Source organism: Malaclemys terrapin, chromosome 2 (assembly GCF_027887155.1).
Source record: "Malaclemys terrapin pileata isolate rMalTer1 chromosome 2, rMalTer1.hap1, whole genome shotgun sequence".
In the NCBI taxonomy this organism is placed as follows: Eukaryota; Metazoa; Chordata; order Testudines; family Emydidae; genus Malaclemys; species Malaclemys terrapin.
Genome location: NC_071506.1, coordinates 256,784,961 through 256,804,339, shown reverse-complemented (window position 1 = coordinate 256,804,339; position 19,379 = coordinate 256,784,961). Strand labels below are relative to the sequence as shown.

The following is a 19,379-nucleotide window of genomic DNA, read 5'->3' as shown; positions in this document are numbered from 1 at the left end:
GCTCATACCTCTCCAAGTTACTTTCTCCAAAATGTCTTTTCTAAGGTACTCCACAACACACCAGAGCATCCCTTTGTTACCAAGTATTTGAAATTGCTGCTGGTATTAGTGTAATGAGGAAAGCACTACTGTGCTGGCTTCATTGGATTGATTTAATTCTCCAAATGTCCTTCCATTGCTAAACAAAAAAAGTGGGCTTTAGTATTGTAAGAGTCCTGAATTCATTTTAGTCCCTGAAGGATTTTTGACTAATTTTCTAACTATTTCACGTAAATAGTATAGACCAGTGGTTCCCAAACTTTAACAACCTGTGAATCCCTTTCACTAAAACGTCAAGTCTCGCGAACCCCCTCCTAAAAATGAATATTTCCTGGGATTTTTCTCCTTTACCTGAGTATAAATTATAAAAGCAGTGATCTTGGAAATATAAAATGTTTTTATGACATGCTTATTACACACTATTTATTCTTAATTATTTATAACTACATAATTTTTATTACATTATGAAAATGGCAACACCCTTCCAAGGTCTCACTTCCGTAGCTTGTATCACTTTGAATAAGCCTGTTATAAGACCAGGCTCCTATGTTTCATCAAGGAGTATCAGATTTGAAACAGCATGAAGGTATTTAAGAAGCCAACTCAGAGTTCCTCCTACATATGCATTCAGGTCTTCAGTAGTCCAGGCAAACAACGCACATTACAACAAAGCTTAAACTTGTTCTTCGTAATTTAAAAAACAATACTAGCTGCCTATTTAATTTTAAAAACAGCAAAAACTATAAGAAATGGAAAGAGAGGTGGATAAGGAGTCTTGAAGTTTAAATCTCCTCAGTATGATAGATATGCTTGCTTTGATCTGCTTAGCTCTTGGAAGTCCAGGGGCTCCAGGCTGCTGGCCCCGTGCTGTCCGGGGTCCCTAGGGACAGCTCTGTCCGCCATTAGGGAATTTTTTCCCCCAAGAACCCCCTGTAACATTTCGTGAACCCCCGGGGTTCACAAACCCCAGTTTGGGAACCACTGCTATAGACTTTTTTCATTCACAAAAATCATAATTGAAACTTAATTTTAAATAAGTCCACAGTGTGACAGTTCTTTATTAATTTACAAGTGACCCATGGATGATAACCCTGCATTCTAAATTGTAACCTGCTAAGTCTAAGATCCCTTTGGTCTATAGAACAAGCAACAATAGAAAGTAATGTTTGCATCCAGTGCCCTGGCATTCATTGTTGCTGCTTTTGGTGAATCAATAAATCATTAATTGGTTACTAAGATTTGTCTGTCTTCAGTTCCAGTTATAATCATCCCTTCTACCACTTTGTTTTTAAGACCAATTCACTTACAGAAAACTTTAAAATATAATTAAAGTTACTGCTTCACTTTCATGACTTCTTGAACTCTTCCAAACTCAGAACCACAAACTCATAGAGAACCAATAAGTGCTAATAAAGGACTTCTTACATACTACCAAAAAAAAAAAGTGTTAGGGGAAAAAAAATACAACTTTACAAAAAAACCCAGAAAAGTCACTGTTAAAATACTGCTTCACAGAAACTTAGAGAAATCTAAGGAGTGCTATCTACAACTTGTTCAAATTATTCCTTCTACCACTTTAAGACAACTAATCCAGATTTAAATAATTTACTGTTCCAAATTTCTGCATTTATTCTTACTGGTGCAGAAAGATAACTGATAATACTTCCTATAAATGGTATATTAACCTTTTCTGTGGCTGCAGAATAATATTTTACAACTTAAATTTACATCATTGCATTATTACAATCAGGCCCCTTGTCTCTTTAATTTAGGCAAGAACAGATTAAATCAATCTTTGTTTTAAAAACGAAGAGCTGTTAAATGCAGACCTGAGCTTGCATGTCATAAGGAAATCTTGGTTTTGGTTTTGTTTTTTTTTTTTTCTGGATGGCATCTAATAACTGTCTTGTACTAATTCATTGTTCAGTCTGGTGATGATTTACCTGTATTGATTGCAGTAATGGTCTTGATTAAACAAATCTAACTGGATTTGTATGATACAAAGAACTTAAAAAAAAAAAATAGAATTTTTTGGAACCTTATGATCATTCTTTTGAGAACTTAAAATCCAAGTCCTATCTGGCATGGATATTGAAGATTTTTTTTTTTTTTTTTTTTTTTTTAACATTCATAAAGGTAAGGATTTGCTCTGCTCTTGTGCTCTAAAATTTGCTCTCCCTGCAGTGTAGTGTGTTAGTTGATTGCCACTCTTCACTACAAAATTAGTTGTATTTCAATGGTTCTGTAGTTGCAAAGCATTTTGGAATTATTGGGGAGGAAAGGTGCAAAATAAATACATTATTAAACACTAATCCTAGTGACATTGATGCTGCATTTTAGATTAAGAATTTTGAAGCATAAAAATTATTTCAGTTAAGCCAAAGAATACTCTGGCAGAATAGACTAATGAAAGGGCTATATGACTCAATATCTTGTCATAACTTTGGTTTCAGAGATGAGTAAAAATGGCCTTGATGCTAGTGCACTAATGTTTTGGTCACCCCATGTTTATTCTGACAAGATACAGGTCCTGTATCTTGGTACAGGTCCTTGTTGTATCAGCACTCAAAATAATGAATTCTGGTTCACATCATTCCCCATGGAAAGCTGAACACACAATTTTTTTTATATTTTTCCAGTAGGGAATGTTCTAATATACCATCCTTCTCTTCCTTTTGATGGTTGGAAATAAGTGTTTCTCAGTACCCCCCAGGCCTTCAAAAAGCTTGAGTCAGACACAAAAAAAATCATAAGACCGGTTTAAAAATTCAGAGATTAAAATAGAGAGGCAAGGGGGGGGTGAGGTAATATCTTTTATTGTACCAACTTCTGTTGGTGAGAGAGAAGCTTTAGAGTTAGTTACATGTAACTCTTCTTTAGGTTTGGGAAAGATATGAAATTAAAATAATCAAAGGGCAAATAAAAATGTATTTGCCTTTTGTTTATTAAGCTTGCAGGGGAGCTTGTACCAGCTCTTATCCATCCCTATCCCGTGCATGTTTACGGCCTCTCTTCTGCTCTCCACCTTCCCTTCTCCCATCCACCAGACCAGCAGCCACCTTTGCTGAGTGTAGCTGGGCTTCAAGCTCACTAAAAATAATGGGAGCTGACCACCTTCACTGGGAGGGGTGGTCAGACTTCCTCAAACAAAGAAATATGATGGCAATTTAGCTTGCAGGAACGTTTGTTTGTCTCCTTAGGAAATGACTATGGCAAATTTTGTAAATTTAATGATGGTAACAGTGAGTTTTAAGGACCTCTAAAGAAACTCACCACGAGCAGTGCTCATAATAAGCTCTGGGTTACATGTGTGGTGGTCTGGCACTCCTGCCCTTGCTTTTTGTTAGTTGGGCCATAACCTGGTACCAATGATCAAGCCCTGGGCTTGTGCCACTACACTGTCCAACCCAACAGCAGTGCCCCCACCCACCCCTCTGCCAATGCCAAAGCCCTGGACTGGTGACACCATAGAGCCCAGCCCAGCTGATGCAGCCCTAGTGGCAGTGACACAGCCCCGAACCAGTGGGGCTGTGCAGCATCAGGTCCGGCAAAGGCTAGCCTGGGTGTGCAGGGTGGTAGCACGGAGCAGCTGAGTGACACACCCTGGATCTTAACCCAGTGACTGGGCGGGGTGGCAGAGGGGAGTGGCAGAGGGTGCAGTTAGGACCCACTTCCTCCAGGGGCTGCCCCGGACACGGGGATGTAATGGGATCGGCTCCCTGTGGCACCAGGCTGCTTGCGCACGGGTAAGGGAGCGTGGCTGCAGGCTGCCCGCCCGCCCCGGCGGCCGAGAGGGGCGGGCCCTATTCCCAGTAGCCCTTTCCCCGCCGCTCCTCCCTCAGCGAGGGCGACGCAACACCGCCCGGCCTTCCCGCCAACTCCGGGCAGGGCGAGAAAGGGCAGGCCGCGCCTGCGCACAAAGGTGCCGGAGAAGGGGGTGGCCGGTGGAGCACGGGAAAAGACAAGAGGTGGCCGCCGCGGGGCGGGGGCGGCGTGACGTCAAGGCGCGCCGTAGCTCGGGTGGCGTGACGCAGGCACGCAGAGGGAGAGCTGTAAGTTCCCTTCCCCCCGCCGTTGGCGTTACGGGTCCTGCTTGGGGGGTGGGACGTGGCGGCTTCTCCCTGTTCCGGGCAGCCTCTCGCTACAGGCCTCGCGCTTCCCGCCTTCCTCCCCCGCATGGGGCGGCTCCCGGGCGTGCGCGCTCGGACAACGCCCCGCCGCTCCTGTCCCGGGGGGCGGTGCCAGGGGAAGCGGCGCCCGTGAGCGGGGGCAGAGCTCCCGGGCGCACGATGGGGATGGCGCCCTGTCGTGACCCGTTACTGAGCACCAGCCCCTCCCCACACACCCCGGCCCGAGAAGGGCCCTGCCCCGCCTCCCCGGATTGCGCGGTTATTTAATTCCTGACGCGTGGCTGTAGCTTGCGGAGGTAGAGTCCGCGCGGCCGCTGCCAGGGCTGAGCGGTCTCCGGCAGATCCTGCGCCCGCCCAGCCGCTCTGCCTCGCGGCGGGACAGCAGAGGGCCCCGCCTGGGTCACGTGCTGCCCTTGCTGTTGCCGCTCGTTTTGGTCGTGGCGGTACCTTCCCGATTGCCCTCCCAGGGTTGGGTGCCGCCTCAGGCCTAGCTTCGGCCCAGTGTGGCGGTGCCAAGGAATGAGACTTTTAAGTCTCAGAAAGCAATTTTCAATTTTTTTCTCCTCTAATGGGTAGGGTGGTTGTGCTGTGGGTGGGTCAACAGGGGTCTCCCATGGAGACAGCAGCGAGACTCTAGAAGTGTTCCAGGCGATGCATGTGTTGCATATGGTCATTGTGACACTCCCTGGCAGTGACACTGAAATGCATCACATCTACAGCATGCTTGAGTTCTAGGGTATGTCTACACTTGTAACGTGACAGCGGCAGAGCTGTAGTGTAGGTACTTGTGTAATAGAAGGGGTTTTTCTGGTCACTGTAGTAAATCCATCTCTCCACGAGGCAATAGGTCTGCAGAAGAATTTGTCAATAGTGCAGACTGTACTGGGGCTTCCGTCTGCTTAACACATCTCCCAGGGGATGTGACTTTTTCACATCCTGAACAATATAGCTAGCTCTGCCAAAGTTTGAATAGGTGTAGAATAGGCCTTCATAGATTTGAGTTTCTAATGATAAAAGTTGCTGAATTCTTGCTGTGCACACCAAAGTGCTGATGCCAGCCATTATACAGCTAGACAAAAACCTTGGTATAAGTTAGATTTTGAGTTGTGTTTAATATGCAAATGTAAAAGAAACAGGCTGTGCTCCAGTATACTTATAGTGCCATCAGATGCAAGTTTATACTCAAGATATGCAAAAAAAAGGGTCCACTATGTTAGCATTCAGTATTTAAAAGTTATAGTAATTGGGATTTGTACCGTGGCTTTCATTTGTGGATCTTAAAGTGCTTTACAAATGGTACTGAATTAAGTCTTGTGAGAAGCAAGGATGCATTATATTTGGTGAAACTGAGGCACAGAGGGGGAATGTGCCCTGCATGAGGTTTCAGAGCTAGTCTGTGGCAAGACCCAGCTCTGTGCACTATCTACTAGACCAGTAGCCCTCAAACTAGGGTGTACAGAGGAACATTCAGGGTGTGTGTGGCAGGGCCCAGACCAGCCCCCACACGAGATGGAAAGGGAGTGCCACTCGGCTGTGCTCCACCTCAGCTCTGCCGTGGCACTGGCCCCCAGCTGCGGCCCCGGCCTCAGTCTCACTCCCGTCCACATGCCCCCCCCCATTGTAGCCCTGGTTCCTGGGGGTGAGGGGCCATGGGCAGGGCTGGGGGGTGCCACCAGGAAAAGTTTGGGGACCACAGTACTAGACACTGACAGTTCTTCCATAAAGTATAAATATTATTTGTAAGCCACCAGATGGATGTGAGGCTTTTACAGCTTTATAAGGTTTCCTCTAAAGCCTCAGGATTTTCAGTGGTGCCATGCTATCAGAAGGGACATAGCATTCATGCATGTTGCAAAGCTCGAGACCCACCAGTTTTTGAATTCACATAAAGGATGGTACAGTATATAGTGTTTATTTCACTAAAAAACAAATGGGAGGGAATTCCAAGTATAATAGTTGCCATGGAGGAAGGCCTGAAGATGAAAAGGGAAGAATAAAAAGGGAGTGTTGAAGAGGCAGTTTTGGAGAGATTGTAGTAGTGCATTCAGTGGGAGGGAAGTTGGAATTAAACACGTTTGAAAAGCAAACAATTTGGCTTTATTGTCTGAATGTTTTGCTTTGGTGGAAAAACTACACCAGTACCAGGCCTGAAGAAAAATTGTATACAATATCTTTTACTGGAAGACTTTTATCCCTTATGTCAGTCATTTTGCTTTCCCGCCCAGCTACTATCTTGCTCTCATTGTAAATGTTAACTGAATGTTTTCCATATGATACATCGATTTACATTAACCACCTAGCCTTTAAATACTATGGCACTATGGAGTTATACAATAATTGTGTGCAATGTCATAGGTTTTAAAATGGACCATTCAGTAGATAGAGTAGCTTGTCTCAGTATTTCCTTTTCAAACTCAAACACAGCTATACCTCATTGAGTGCTAGTCCTGTGTGAAGTTGAGAATTCAGCCCTTTATTTGTATTCAGAATGAAATTTTACATTTCTTCTCAAAGCAGTGGTGTATTTTTTTCCTACTGTGGTAACTTACTTTCTTCTGACTTAAAAAAAACAAAAACCCCAAAAGCCTTTTGGCCAACATCAAACATGGACATTTTTGGCCAGGAAAGAATGTTTCTGAAAGTTATGACTGACAGGAAACGAGTTATGATGACAGTTATACAACTGTTATCATTAAGTTTGCAAGATAATATGTATGATGATGTACTAAAATGTGCATTTGTAATATCTTTACATAGCATTATAGTTTAATTATTAAGACTTTTCTTGGGTGGGGATGATTTATGAGGTTAGAAAAAATAGTATTGCTATATGGCTGCAATTCAGATGTTAACTCTTCTCAGTGCTTGTCAGAATAATGGAATTTGAGGTACTTGATATATTATATAATGTAAAAATATTTGTTTCCAAACCTGTATGAAGAAAAATGTTGGTTTCTTGAGCAGTCTTTATATTTATTGTAGTTTTGTTAAGGACATGAACACTGGCCAATTAAGCAAATACAGCATACTTCTGACTTTATTTTTATGTAGAGTTCTGGAAATATAGTTAATGTGACTTTTTTTTTTTTTAACATACAGGCATTATGATTATGCTACATTAAACTCGAACATTCTTTATATGCAACCTGAGCTGTTTCACGGATTTTTTTGTGTGTCGTTAAAGAGGTAATGTGTCATTTATGGAACTATTTTAATGTTTTAAATATGTAGGTCAAAACTCTTAGTTTTGTGTGTTCTTCGCTGGCAGGTGGGTGTAATGTCAGATCATGTGTATGTGTGATTATCTTGCGAGAATGCCATGTTAATTTGAAAAGTTTTTAGCTGGAAACATTATTAAAGCTATAGTATTGGAAATTATGTTTTGTTTTAAAATGAATAATAAAACTTGCGATGCTTTAGATTTTATTAACTTTTTAGCAATATTAATTCAAAGTACTTATTACTGTGATTTCTAGTCCAAAACTATTTTTAATGTACTTTAAACCTTCTAGCAAAATTAATTATATCTGTTAGTACCATTCAGGAAAACAAATTGTAATGGGATTCTACTTTAGCAGTATTTACTACTTTCTAAAATACATGTCACAGTACCTTTGTACAATGCCCAGGAATTATTTTGTGCCTTTGTGAATAAACAGTAGACCAGAATACTTCAATATTCTATATTTTACTAAAGGTAATTGCTGGGATGCTTTTTGACATGGATGGAATGTTTTATTGGCTGTAACGCAGCAGGATGAATAAAGGTAAGTACCTCAAAGTAAGAAAATCAATATCATTATAAAACATTTTAACTTGCTAATTCTTAGGCCTGGTCTACTCTTAAAATCTAGGACAATGTAGCTGCAGCGTTCAGGGGTATGAAAAATCCACACTTCTGAGCACTGTAGCTATGCTAACCTAGCCGCTGGTGTAGATGTGGCTATGTCAACAGAACAATGCTTCCACTGACTGAGCTTCTGTTGTTCAGGGAGTTGATGTTCCTACAATGATGGACAAACCCCTTCTGTCACTGTAGGTCGTATCTACACTACAGGATTATATCAGCAGAGCTGTTGCATGGTAGCAATGCCATTATTGTCCCCATAGCATACACATGGCCTTCCTGTGAAAGACTGCAGGATTCATAGACTTTTTAAAAAGTTTAAAAAAAAAAGAGAGAGAGAGAGAGAGACTTGGAAAACATATCACAGAGTTTCCTTGAATCATAGAATATTAGGGGTGGAAGAGACCTCAGGAAGTCATCTAGTCCAATCCCCTGCTCAAAAGCAGTACCAACACCAACTAAATCATCTCAGCTATGGCTTTGTTGAGCCGGACCTTAAAAACCTCTAAGGATGGAGATTCCACCACCTCCCTAGGTAACCCATTCCAGTTCTTCATCACCCTCTTAGTGAAATAGTGTTTCCTAATATCCATCCTAGACCTCCCCCACTGCAACTTGAGACCACTGCTTCTTGTTCTGTCATCTGCCACCACTGAGAACAGCCTAGCTTCATCCTCTTTGGAACCCCCCTTCAGGTAGTTGAAGGCTGCTATCAAATCCCCCCTCACTCTTTTTTTCTGCAGACTAAATAATCCCAGTTCCCTGAGCCTCTCCCTGTAAGTCATGTGCTCCTCATAAGTCATGTCTTTGAAAGATTCACTGTGCATATATTTGATCCATTAATTTTTTTATTCAAATACACAGGTGGGTTTTTTTTTGGTGTCTAACTTTTTAGTGTTCTTGGGTATAGTAGGTAATATTAAGAAAAACTTTCCTCCAGTCCACACTGTGAGGTCCTTGTATTCAGGAGTGAGGGTAGCCCCTATTCTCCCAAAGTCCCCACCAGACCCTGCTTCAGGTTTCTTATAATGTCCTCCTTCAGTTCGTATCATATGAGGGGTTCTCTAAGCAAAACAAACAAAAGAAAGGCACTTTTCTCTTTCCCTTATGAGAGAGGGTAATTCAAGTGTCAGAAAAGAAAGGTGAAGGTGGTCTGTCTCTTAGCCAGTCTTTCAGGAGATGTTTCAGTGGGTCTGCTGCCTTTAATTAAGGGTTACCTCCAGCCTCTACTCTTAGGACATTCTTCTTTGCAACTGGTCCATGCAGCTCCAGGGGCAGTGAAGCTAGAGACTGTCTCCTTCTTGGCTGATCTCCATCTGAGGTCAGCAGTCTCTGAAGTATAGCAGTCCTCTCCCTGTGACAGGTTTTCCTTTTTAAACTGCCTGCCCCCTGCATTCAGGCAAAGCAGGCCTTACAGGTGTGCCTGGTTGGTGTTGGATGAGCCCAGAAGAGTTGGTTAGTCCCCTTGCCACCAGAGTAAGGTGGTGCCCCTTCACAAGAAGTCCATTCAAAAATGTTTATGGTTCAGCAGCAGTGAAAAGATTAGCACTGGTGTTTGTTCTTGCCTGCACTCATGTTGGGCTTGTGCTGTCGCATGCCAGAACTAAATGCTGCATTACTGATTTTTTTAAAATGCTGAATAAGGGACCACTGTGTGTGTTTTGTTTTTTGTTATTCTTATTAACATTTTAGTGAGACGTAATTAAAATATTCCTCTATAATGGAGACCCAAACACAAATGTATTGGGTTAATACATGAGAACCACAGCAAGAAACGTATTAGTATACTTTCATTACCTAGGCTGAGCAAAATGAAAACCTTTCCCAACAGAATAAAAGATACAAATCACACTTAAAAATAATTTTTATTTTGTAATGATTTCTTTAAAATTTTGAAATTAAATACAAATGTCATTATTTCATGTTTTCCTCTCTGCCTTCCTTCTCTGTGTGGTCAGTATTACATGAGGTCTTTATTGCTAATTTAATATATTGTGTTGGAGAATTCTACCTGGTTCTTTGCAGCTCTGCTTTTGTAGTCTGGTCAAGTCTTTCTGAAAAGCAAGATAGTTTAGCCTCGGCTATTTTGTTTGCTCTCATACATTCTAAGGCTAGAACGGACCATTGTGATAATCTAGTCTGATGTCTTAGCACAGGCCATAGAAATTCTCCAGAACAATTCCTAGATCAATATCTTTTTTAGAAAAATATCCAATCTCGACTTAAAAATTGTCGGTCACGGAAAATCCACCGTGATCCCTGATAAATCATTCCAGTGGTTAATTAATGTCACCATTAAAAATGTATGCTTTATTTCTAGTCTGGATTTGTCTAGGTTCAGCTTCCAGCCATGGGATTGTGTTATACCTTTCTTTGTTAGATTGAAGTGCCCATTATTAAATATTTGTTCCCCAGGTGTAAGTACTTACAGACTAATCAAGTCACTCCTGAACTTCTGTTTGTTTTCTAATCCTTTAAATCATTCTCGTGGCTCTTCTCTGAACCCTCTTCAATTTATCAACACCCTTCTTGAATTGTGGATACCAGAACTGGACACAGTATTCCAGCAGTGGTTGTACCAGTACCAGGTAACAGAGGTAAAACTACTACACCTACTCAAGATTCCCTGTTTATGCATCCCATGATCGTATTCGCTCTTTCGACTACAGTGTCACACTGGGACCTCATGTTCAGCTGATTATCCACCAAGATCCCCAAATTGTTTTTAGAGTCAGGGCTTCCCAGGCTAGAGTCCACCACCTTGCAAGTGTGGCCTACATTCTTTGTTCCCAGATGTACACCTTTACATTTAACCATATTGTAAATATATCCCATGATGTCCGCTATAAGTGCATCTGTGATTTATGTTAATGCAATTGTGACATGCCCTATTGGGCCATTGTGCCCCCTTAACTCTCCAGTCTGGTATGTACTGTGCCCTGCTTTGCTGTGTGCGCTGCCACTCTGCCCACTCACCCCAACCATTCAGGTCACACCCAGACAACTACCAGAGTGCTATGCCCAGCCACTCTTGAATTACATATAGGGTGACACCTGCATATCATTAGTCTCAGCCTTGCACCCCAGAAATGTACAGTCTTTTACTGTTCAGTTACTTGCTAAGCAATATAAGCTCATAAGTCCATCATTTTATCAAAGAAAATTAATATGCACCAGCCTTTGTTAACCTGAGAAGAGATACCACAAGCCCTTCAGCCAAAAACACACAGGTTTAGATAAAACATTAAAATAAGTTTATTAACGAAAGAAAGATTTTTAAGTGATTATAAATGGTATAAGCATAAAAGGTCAGAATTGGTTGCAAAAAGAAATAAGATAAAAACCACAGTCTAATTCCTAAACTTTACCAAGCAAAGTCAAATCTGAAACAATAAGGTTTCTCTTACCCAAAAGCCTACAGCCGTCTGTGCTAACTGGAAAGTTTTTAGGACCACTCCCCGAGTTCAGTGGTGTTTCTGTCTTTCAAATGATCATGTTGCCTTCAGTATAGGTGGGAGAGGAGAGGTGGTCTGATAATGTCACTGTCTCTTATTTTATACTCCAGCTGTTGGAATTATCCTTATTGTGTCATGAGGTTAGGCAACCCCTATTGCCTAGGTGCTCAGCACTCAGTCCTTTGTATGAATTGCAAATTCTTGCTTGCACTTTCTGTATAACTGAGACTTGACATATAAGGCTTGTGTTTACAGTTCCTTTGTTATGTCTAAGGACCTGGTCTGTGGCCTTTTCCCAGACTCTCAGCTTGTTTCAGTAACAAACATATTAAAATCTCATAACTTCATATGCAGCAATGATACATACATTTCAACAGAATAGTAATGTTCAACGGATGATGACTTTTCCAATATCTCGCAAGGCATACTTTGTATAAAATATATGATAACTATATATAACTAGTGAATATGGGAGTGCAAAGTTTTATTTTGAGGTAGTGGGTGTCACAGCAGTATTTTGGATGTTCTGAGTCCTCTCCTATAAGTGGCTTCAACTGAGTCAACATTATAAGTGTTTTTTTTTTTTTTTTTTAAGAACTGATGTCATGGATACTTTTAGCATAGTTAAACCTTGTAGGAGGATGTTATCACATATTGTGGAGAAACATGATGAAAATCTTGCTAATAAATATTAAAAGTATAATCAAATTACACTAAAACACTAACTGTAGAACAATTGACCTGTGGTGCAATTGACTTGTATTCTTATTAAACAAAGATACAAAAAAAATCAAATATTTAATTAACGAGAGATCATCTCATGTTTGCTTACTCTGTCTTTTAAACACTTTAGGAGAGAACTTTATTTCATCACTTAAATTGTAAAGTGCCCTTGGATCATTGGTTACCATCTGAAATCACTTATAATAAGGACACTATGCCAAGATGCTTTCTTGGAGGGATGCTAGCTAATCTATGAAAATGACAACTTTTGTATTCAACTGTCAGTGTAGTTTTAACCACTGCAGTAATGTAAAGGAAAATAGTAATAAGTAGGTTGATACATGATTTCAGGGCTGTACCCTGTTGTGGTTTCTTCATTTCTGGTTGTGGCTCATGATGTGAAACACTTGTAATTTTCCTGGGAAACTTTCTTTGCACTAGCATCTGGAAAGAGTTGAATTACTGATCTGTGGAATTATGTAAAAAAACAAACAATAGTTTCTGCAATATTTTGAGTTGTTACTGATTTAATTTTAAACCATTGTATGAAACATGGCACTGCAATTGCAAGAAATGCGATGATTCTTCAATTGAATTGTTCAGCATGTATTATGGTATATATTTTCATGATTTCATTTCATAGCAGTTTCACCTTGATTTGTTATATCGTCTAGTCCATTAACACTATTTTTATTCTGCAACAAATCTACAATTTCATTTTATAATTGAGGACTGTTTAAAAAGTTCAGAACCATCTGTTTTTCAAGAACAGTGTTGGCTTTTGAAAAAAATTAACAATGTAACAACTTATTGCCTGGAAGCATATATGTGCTGAGACATACTGGCAGTTTTTAAATCAACACTGGATGTTGTTTTAAAAAATATGTGCTCTACAAATTGTTAGGGGAAGTTCTGTGTTATACAGGAGGTCAGACTAAATGATCACAGTGGTTCCTTCTGGTCTTGGAATCTATCCTTTGTCCTTCACTTTTCTGGCAGCACCTTCAACAGCACTCCCTTCTCTACCCAAACCATTTGTGTGTATGTAGCGGTGATAATGCCCAGGGGCACTCTATTAAAGTTGCAATCCCCTACAACCACAAACATCAGAGGAGAAAGGGAGGTGGAGGAGACCAAGGTATTCTTGTGGCTGACTTGGATACTTGACAAGGAGTAGCAGACATAAATGAGGTAGGAAGGCAGCTGGAAAGGTATATTTGATTCAAAGAGATTTAAGAGTTGCAGAGGAAGTTAACCAAGTCTGGGAGAATTAGCAGGATCCATGAGTGAACTCATAGTGGGCACGTCTTCACTACCACCTTTGGTCAACGAAAGTTACATCAGTGTACAGCTGCCGAAGTTTGTATATAGCTCATTCAGGTGCATGCTTGGCTGCTTGCGGTTAGGAATCCGTGCCTGCAGCAGAGTAACCTAAATGCGTGCAACTGGCCTGTAGTAGGCTGCATGATTGGCTTAAAGCCAGCAGCAACAGTTTGGTGGCTGCTCAAAGCATTTGCCCATGGCTGTGATGGCTTCTGTGCCTGCTTTTTCCTGCTTTGTTCCAGCCCCGCACCTGTCTTGGCCACAGCCATGCCGCTGCCTTGCCTTGTTCTGGTTCTGACCCTCAGCTCAGATTCGTGGCCTCTGACTCTGACCATTGGCTCTGGCATCTGGCCTGTGACTCTGGTTCAGATTCTGGGGTCCGACTCCTGGCTTCTGACTCTAGATCTGATCCCTGGCTCTGGTCTCTGACTCTGGTTTTGACCCTAGGCTCCGATTCCAGGCTACCAGCTCCTTTTCTAATCTCTTGGCCTGACTCCTGTTTTGACCATTGGGCATGACTTCTGCTCCAGTCACTAAGCATGACCACCCATGTTCTGGTCACATAACACTTGCTTTGGCACTGCACGTAATTCAAGTATTTGTAGCACTGGGTTCCTGGGGCAAGGCATGCACATCCCTGTTTTGGCACTAGCCGTGGAGTATCAACAGAAAGGACTACTTTTCTATGGTTATGCAAGCGTTAGTGGATCATTGGGGATGCTTTACTGATATCCGTGTGGGCTGGTTAGGGAAGGTGTTTGATGCTTGGGGGATAATCTGCCGCCAGGGTGGTGGGCGGAGATGGAGTGGCTGACTTTGAGCAGCCAGACATAAGGGACATTACAAGAGCTCAAAGTGGAGCTATGTGGTTGAGGGAGCCTTTGAAAGAGGTCAGCCACAGTAGTGTTCTGTGCTAGACTGTTCTCTGGGTCTGGAGCTGTGGGTGCTGCTGGGAATAGTGTAATGCTTTCTGTACATTTAAAAATATGAGCAGGTATTTTCCTGAAGGTATGAGTTTTATGGTGCTTGCTGTACATTTACAAGTAGTATGTGCTTTGAGTACTGCTGTGTATTCTGCAATAAGTGTTGTGAACTAATGAAGATAATTATATTCCCCCAAAATAGAAAGTTACATGGCAAAAGCAGTGCAGAAAAACAGTGTGCAAAAAAGTAAAATTAATGGAATGGGACTTTGAAATTGAAAGGCAGAAAACATGTCTGTCCATTTCAGTACACAAATGTACTCCATCATGGCTACACGTACAACAGTAGTTCTCACAGGTCAGTGTATGAAGTTGTAGTTTTCCTTGATGTGCCCTGGTTGATAAGAAGACATGGTTATTGACATTTCAGCTGTGGACAGCACCACTCTCTAGCCCTAGCCGTAGTGAGTATGGTTCATCAAGTGCAAGAAGCAGCGTGGAAAGAATTTCAGTTGCATGAAACGATAACGTTTTGATCCCTATTCCATGGGTACGAGTATAGGGCACTGAATATTGGCACTATTTTCCATAGGTGGTGGTGGTTTTAGCTGATATCTCACTCTTGAGGATAACTAAGGCACAAAGAGCACATCTGCTCCTGGCATCCCAAAGCTGTCCGGGCCCATATGCTGCTAGTCTGTTCCACTGCAATGGTGCTAGCCAAAAGTCATCACAGTGGCACGGGAAAGCAGCCTACCGAGGAGGAAGAAATAAGGTAGTCATCCCTAGAAACCTTCAGGAGAGGATTTTAGGGTATATGCATGTAAGTTTTGTAGAGACCTCTCAGGAGGATACAAGGGACATCCCTATGAACATAACCTGCGCTGCATGGTGTCTCCTTGCCTAACCCAACAGGAGAATGAAAAGCAGATGCCAACTCTGCATCTCTTTGTTATACAAGAAGAGGTAATGGTGCTAGTAAAATAGTGAAAAGTTAATACCTGTGTCTTGTTAATTTTGAGTTGGGCTGGGCACCATATTTAAATTTAAATGTGGTAAGGAAAAATGCATGCACACATTTACTAGAGGTTTCTTCCCACTTCTTTGGGCTCATCCATGTTTGGCTGGCAGACTGGTTAAACAGCGGTGGAGTCTTGAGCAGGTCCTAGGTCATGGCCCCCTGCTTAGTCTTCCCCTCCTCTTCTTCATTGTTCATGGTTGAGGTCTTTGTTTGAAGTTCTTCTGAAGCATCTATGGTGTTTTATGAGATGATGATGGGGTCTCTGTCAGTATGGCATGCAGCTCATTACAAAAGTGGCAAGTCTGCGGCTCAGCAACAGATGGATTATTGCGCTTCTTGGCCTTGTGTGCCTGGCACAGTTCTTTGCTTTCATGCGGCATTACTGCTGCTCCCTTTTGTACCCCTTTGCCTATGTTCTACATGCAGTCTGCTCATAGATGTCCACATTTCGGTGGCTGGTCTATAGCTGTGCTTGCACAGCCTCTTCTCCCCACAGGCCCAGGAGATCCAATACCTCCTGTCTACTCTAGGCAGGAGTTTGTCTAGTGCATCGAGCTAGCATAGTTATTTGGGCAGTTGGACTCAACAAGGGATAGCTGCTACATGGGCTCATCAGGGTGGGCCACCAGGGAAAGGCCTCTTCAAAATTACTTATGAGGTTTTAAATAGGGATATAAAATGTTAATGTCGGTTAACAGTTAACCCCTGGCCACATGATGTGGCGCTGGCCGCACTCCTGCCATGCCACTCCGGCCCTTGGCCATGCCACACTGGATACTGTCCAGACCCCAATCCCACCCTGTCGGCTGGCCGGCCAACTGGTCCCAAGAGCAACCCCAACTCCTCTTCCTTTAATTGGTTAACTGTTTAAATGATCGAATTTTAATTGTTTAAATGCTTAACTTTTAAAATATTTACATTCTTAGTTTTAAAGGGGAGGTGGCTTTCAGTCTCCATGACCTCTGAGCAGCAGAGTTTAAAATTGTGACCAGAGAGGTCACTGCCACAGGGAGTGGGGCATTGTGGGAAAGGTGCTGGAGGACTAATAGGGTCAACTTTGTCAAGCAGTGTCTACACTGGCATGGTGTTGACATCAGTAGGTTGACAATGATTCCACACCATTTGGGGAGGTGGTTTTATTGCATTGCTGTAAGGGGGCATTTAGGTCAGCCAGAGACCAATTTTGGTGTAGACGTGCACAGATATGTTGCAAGGTGACTTATGTCAATGTAACTGTGTAGCATATACCAGGCTCTTGAATGATCAGTGGAATCTGAGTTCAGACTTTGGAAAGAATCTTTTTTTCTCCAGGAGAAGTTTGAGTGGGGAAGAATTAGATCTCTCAAGTTGCCACAGCCCAAATAATGGGACTCAATGTGTGACAAAGACCCAAAATGAGGGAAACAAAAACTATCCATTCAGCAAACTGAAAATCCTGTGGGCTCCTTTCTTTAGTGGAAAGAACTCTTTCTATAATCTCAGTTTCATGATACCTTTCATTTGAGGTAAATACTTTACACCACTAAAAGTGAGGGGAATATATAAAATTTGTGTGTAATATATATAACCTGGATAAAAATGTGTGATATCCCTCAAAAATGAGATACATAGAAGTAGTATGGGAAAGAGTGCTTTTTGGAATATTTGTGAGAGGAGAGAGGCTAGAAAAGTGTGCGGAGAAGGGATACTGCAGTCTACTGTCTGTTTCAGAATATGTCTATTTCCACAATATGAAGTCAAAGACATAAAAGACAACAAAAAAGATTAAATTTCTACAAATATTTATCTAATGTATGGTGTTTTAAAATTTTAACTTTTATTTTAATACATAGTTATACATTGTTAAATCCCGGAGTTTTTCATCGAAAGCTTCTGCTATCTATATACTCTTGAGTAGGGTAGCAAGGGATCCCTCTGAATCTCTATATGGCAAGTAATGAACAATGTTAACGACTGAAAAAGGGCTTGCTTTCTTTATTCACATTCCTCTCTCATGGTGTATATACATAATAAATTTTGCTGTCCAGTTGCTTGAGTTGCTATGTCATTATTTTGTGTCCTGCAGTTTTGACAGGACATTGGATAAGAATGCATGTTCATTTATAGGATTTCTCTGCAAAATTTCAGTTTCATAGCGTAACTCTATAACAAGACCTTGGGCTTTGAGGCGTGTATCCCAGTGCGCCGGGGTGGCTATCGGGCCCTTTAAAACAGGAAGTGGTAGTCACAGTGCACATGATAGGAGCAACCATGTGGCTTGCAGTGAGTTTGATATAAACTAACTCCCCTCCTAGACAGGGGCAGTAGGCTAGAGCAGTGCTTCTCAAAGCTGGTCCTCCACTTGTTCAGGGAAAGCCCCAGGGGGTCAAGGGTGGTTTGTTTACCTGCTGTGCCCGCGCGGGCCGAGGGGTGTGCTGGCCGCCCTTCCTGCAGCCCCCATTGGCCTGGAGTGGTGAACCGCAGCCAGTGGGAGCTGCGATTGGCTGAACCTGCAGATGCTGCAGGTAAACAAACCAACCCGGACCGCCAGGGGCTTTCCCTAAACAAGCGGCGGCCCGACTTTGAGAAGCACTGGGTTAGAGAGATCCAGAGTTAAGAAAGCTCTAGAGGTGAGTCTTTCCCTACTAACCAGGAAAGGGCTACCTAATAAGGAAAGCTGTATCCTTTCACTTCAGAAGGCGGGAAAGGTCTGTTAGTGTGTTTGCATTGTTTTGAGCATTTTTGCATCATGTATTTATTAATCGCCTCCCTGAGTAGTTATAAGGACATCAAAATTGAATTTGAGCACTGGGCTTTTTTGGACTGCTCCAGCTGGTTAACCTGTCAATCCACTGGTTTACGAACTGGTAGTATTGTACGACTGCTTGTTGTCTCAGATGTCTTATCAGCCTACTATTTCCATGAATTAGAACTGGATGCCACAAGGGATGAGCCTCTATCATTCTTTAGTTCGGTGATCTCTCAATCTTTTTCAGCCCAATCAGAACAAAGTGGATGGTCTGGAGACACAATGTATTCAGCATTAAGGGAATAGAGTTTAAAATATATATTTTCAACCCAGTGTTAATCTCTCTCAAATATTTGTTATTCCTTAAATGGTGAAAGTACATAAAGCAGAAAAATATTGTTATGAAAATACAAAGGCATATATTGCATAAAAATCACACAGATAAGGTTGTGGGGATAAGACCCTATACGATGAATCAAGCAATCTCACGCTACCAGTCTACTGGAAAAGTACCTACAATTAATAATGTGTCTGGGTGTTCAGTAGACTTTATAGTTGCTGTATTAAACACATTTTTCTGCTTTGTTGAAAGAGGAAAACAGCTTGGTATTACCTTTGGAAAAAAGTACTCTTCCCTGCACCTAAATACTTCAGCTGCCTTTTGTTATATTCAAAAATGGTTTATTCTGTCCAGCAAAGTGGAGGGGAAGAACTATTGGGCAAATCTTTATATTATATACACGGTATCCTTCTAAAACCCCCAACAAACTGCCTTTGACAATATTGTTCCTAATGTCCAGAGAAGAAAATGACCTTGAAAGACTTTGATCCTCGCCCTCCCCCATTTTCTGCTTCCAGCAAAGAAAATGGAGACTTTCCTGGAGTCACTTCCTGTTTAAGGTGTTCACTTGTAGTTCCCACCCAGAAATCCATTTACAGGTCAATCCCATCCATACAACACTTGAGGATATTTTTCTTTAACTAAGGATTCATCTCAGGACTTTTGTTGTTTTCAGAGATCCTTTGGCTTGTATATCAGCTAGTCAAACTTCCGTCAAGGGTGGGAAAAGGTTATGGAAGAAGATGGCACTGGGTATCTTAATGAACTGAGTTTTTATGATGAAATTTGTCAGCCAGCCAGTCTGCTTTTTTGGCATCTTCAAAATACTACACTACATACAGACTGAAAG

General features: G+C 41.8%; 1 protein-coding gene across 6 annotated transcripts in view; it reads left to right on the top strand.

The window, feature by feature from the left end:
- The first annotated feature begins 4,029 nt into the window (after positions 1-4,029).
- Positions 4,030-19,379, top strand: part of ZNF438 (zinc finger protein 438) — a 104,343-nt gene continuing 88,993 nt past the window's right edge. For 2 of the 6 annotated variants that reach the window (XM_054020882.1, XM_054020880.1), the window contains exons 1-4: positions 4,160-4,905; positions 7,269-7,355; positions 7,867-7,936; positions 10,564-10,613. The gene's annotated coding sequence lies outside the window, so the exon portion shown is untranslated. Of the gene's footprint in view, positions 4,092-4,159; positions 4,906-7,268; positions 7,356-7,866; positions 7,937-10,563; positions 10,614-19,379 lie in introns of those variants that run through there. The other 4 variants (XM_054020881.1, XM_054020877.1, XM_054020878.1 and 1 more) reach the window with 3 other exon arrangements.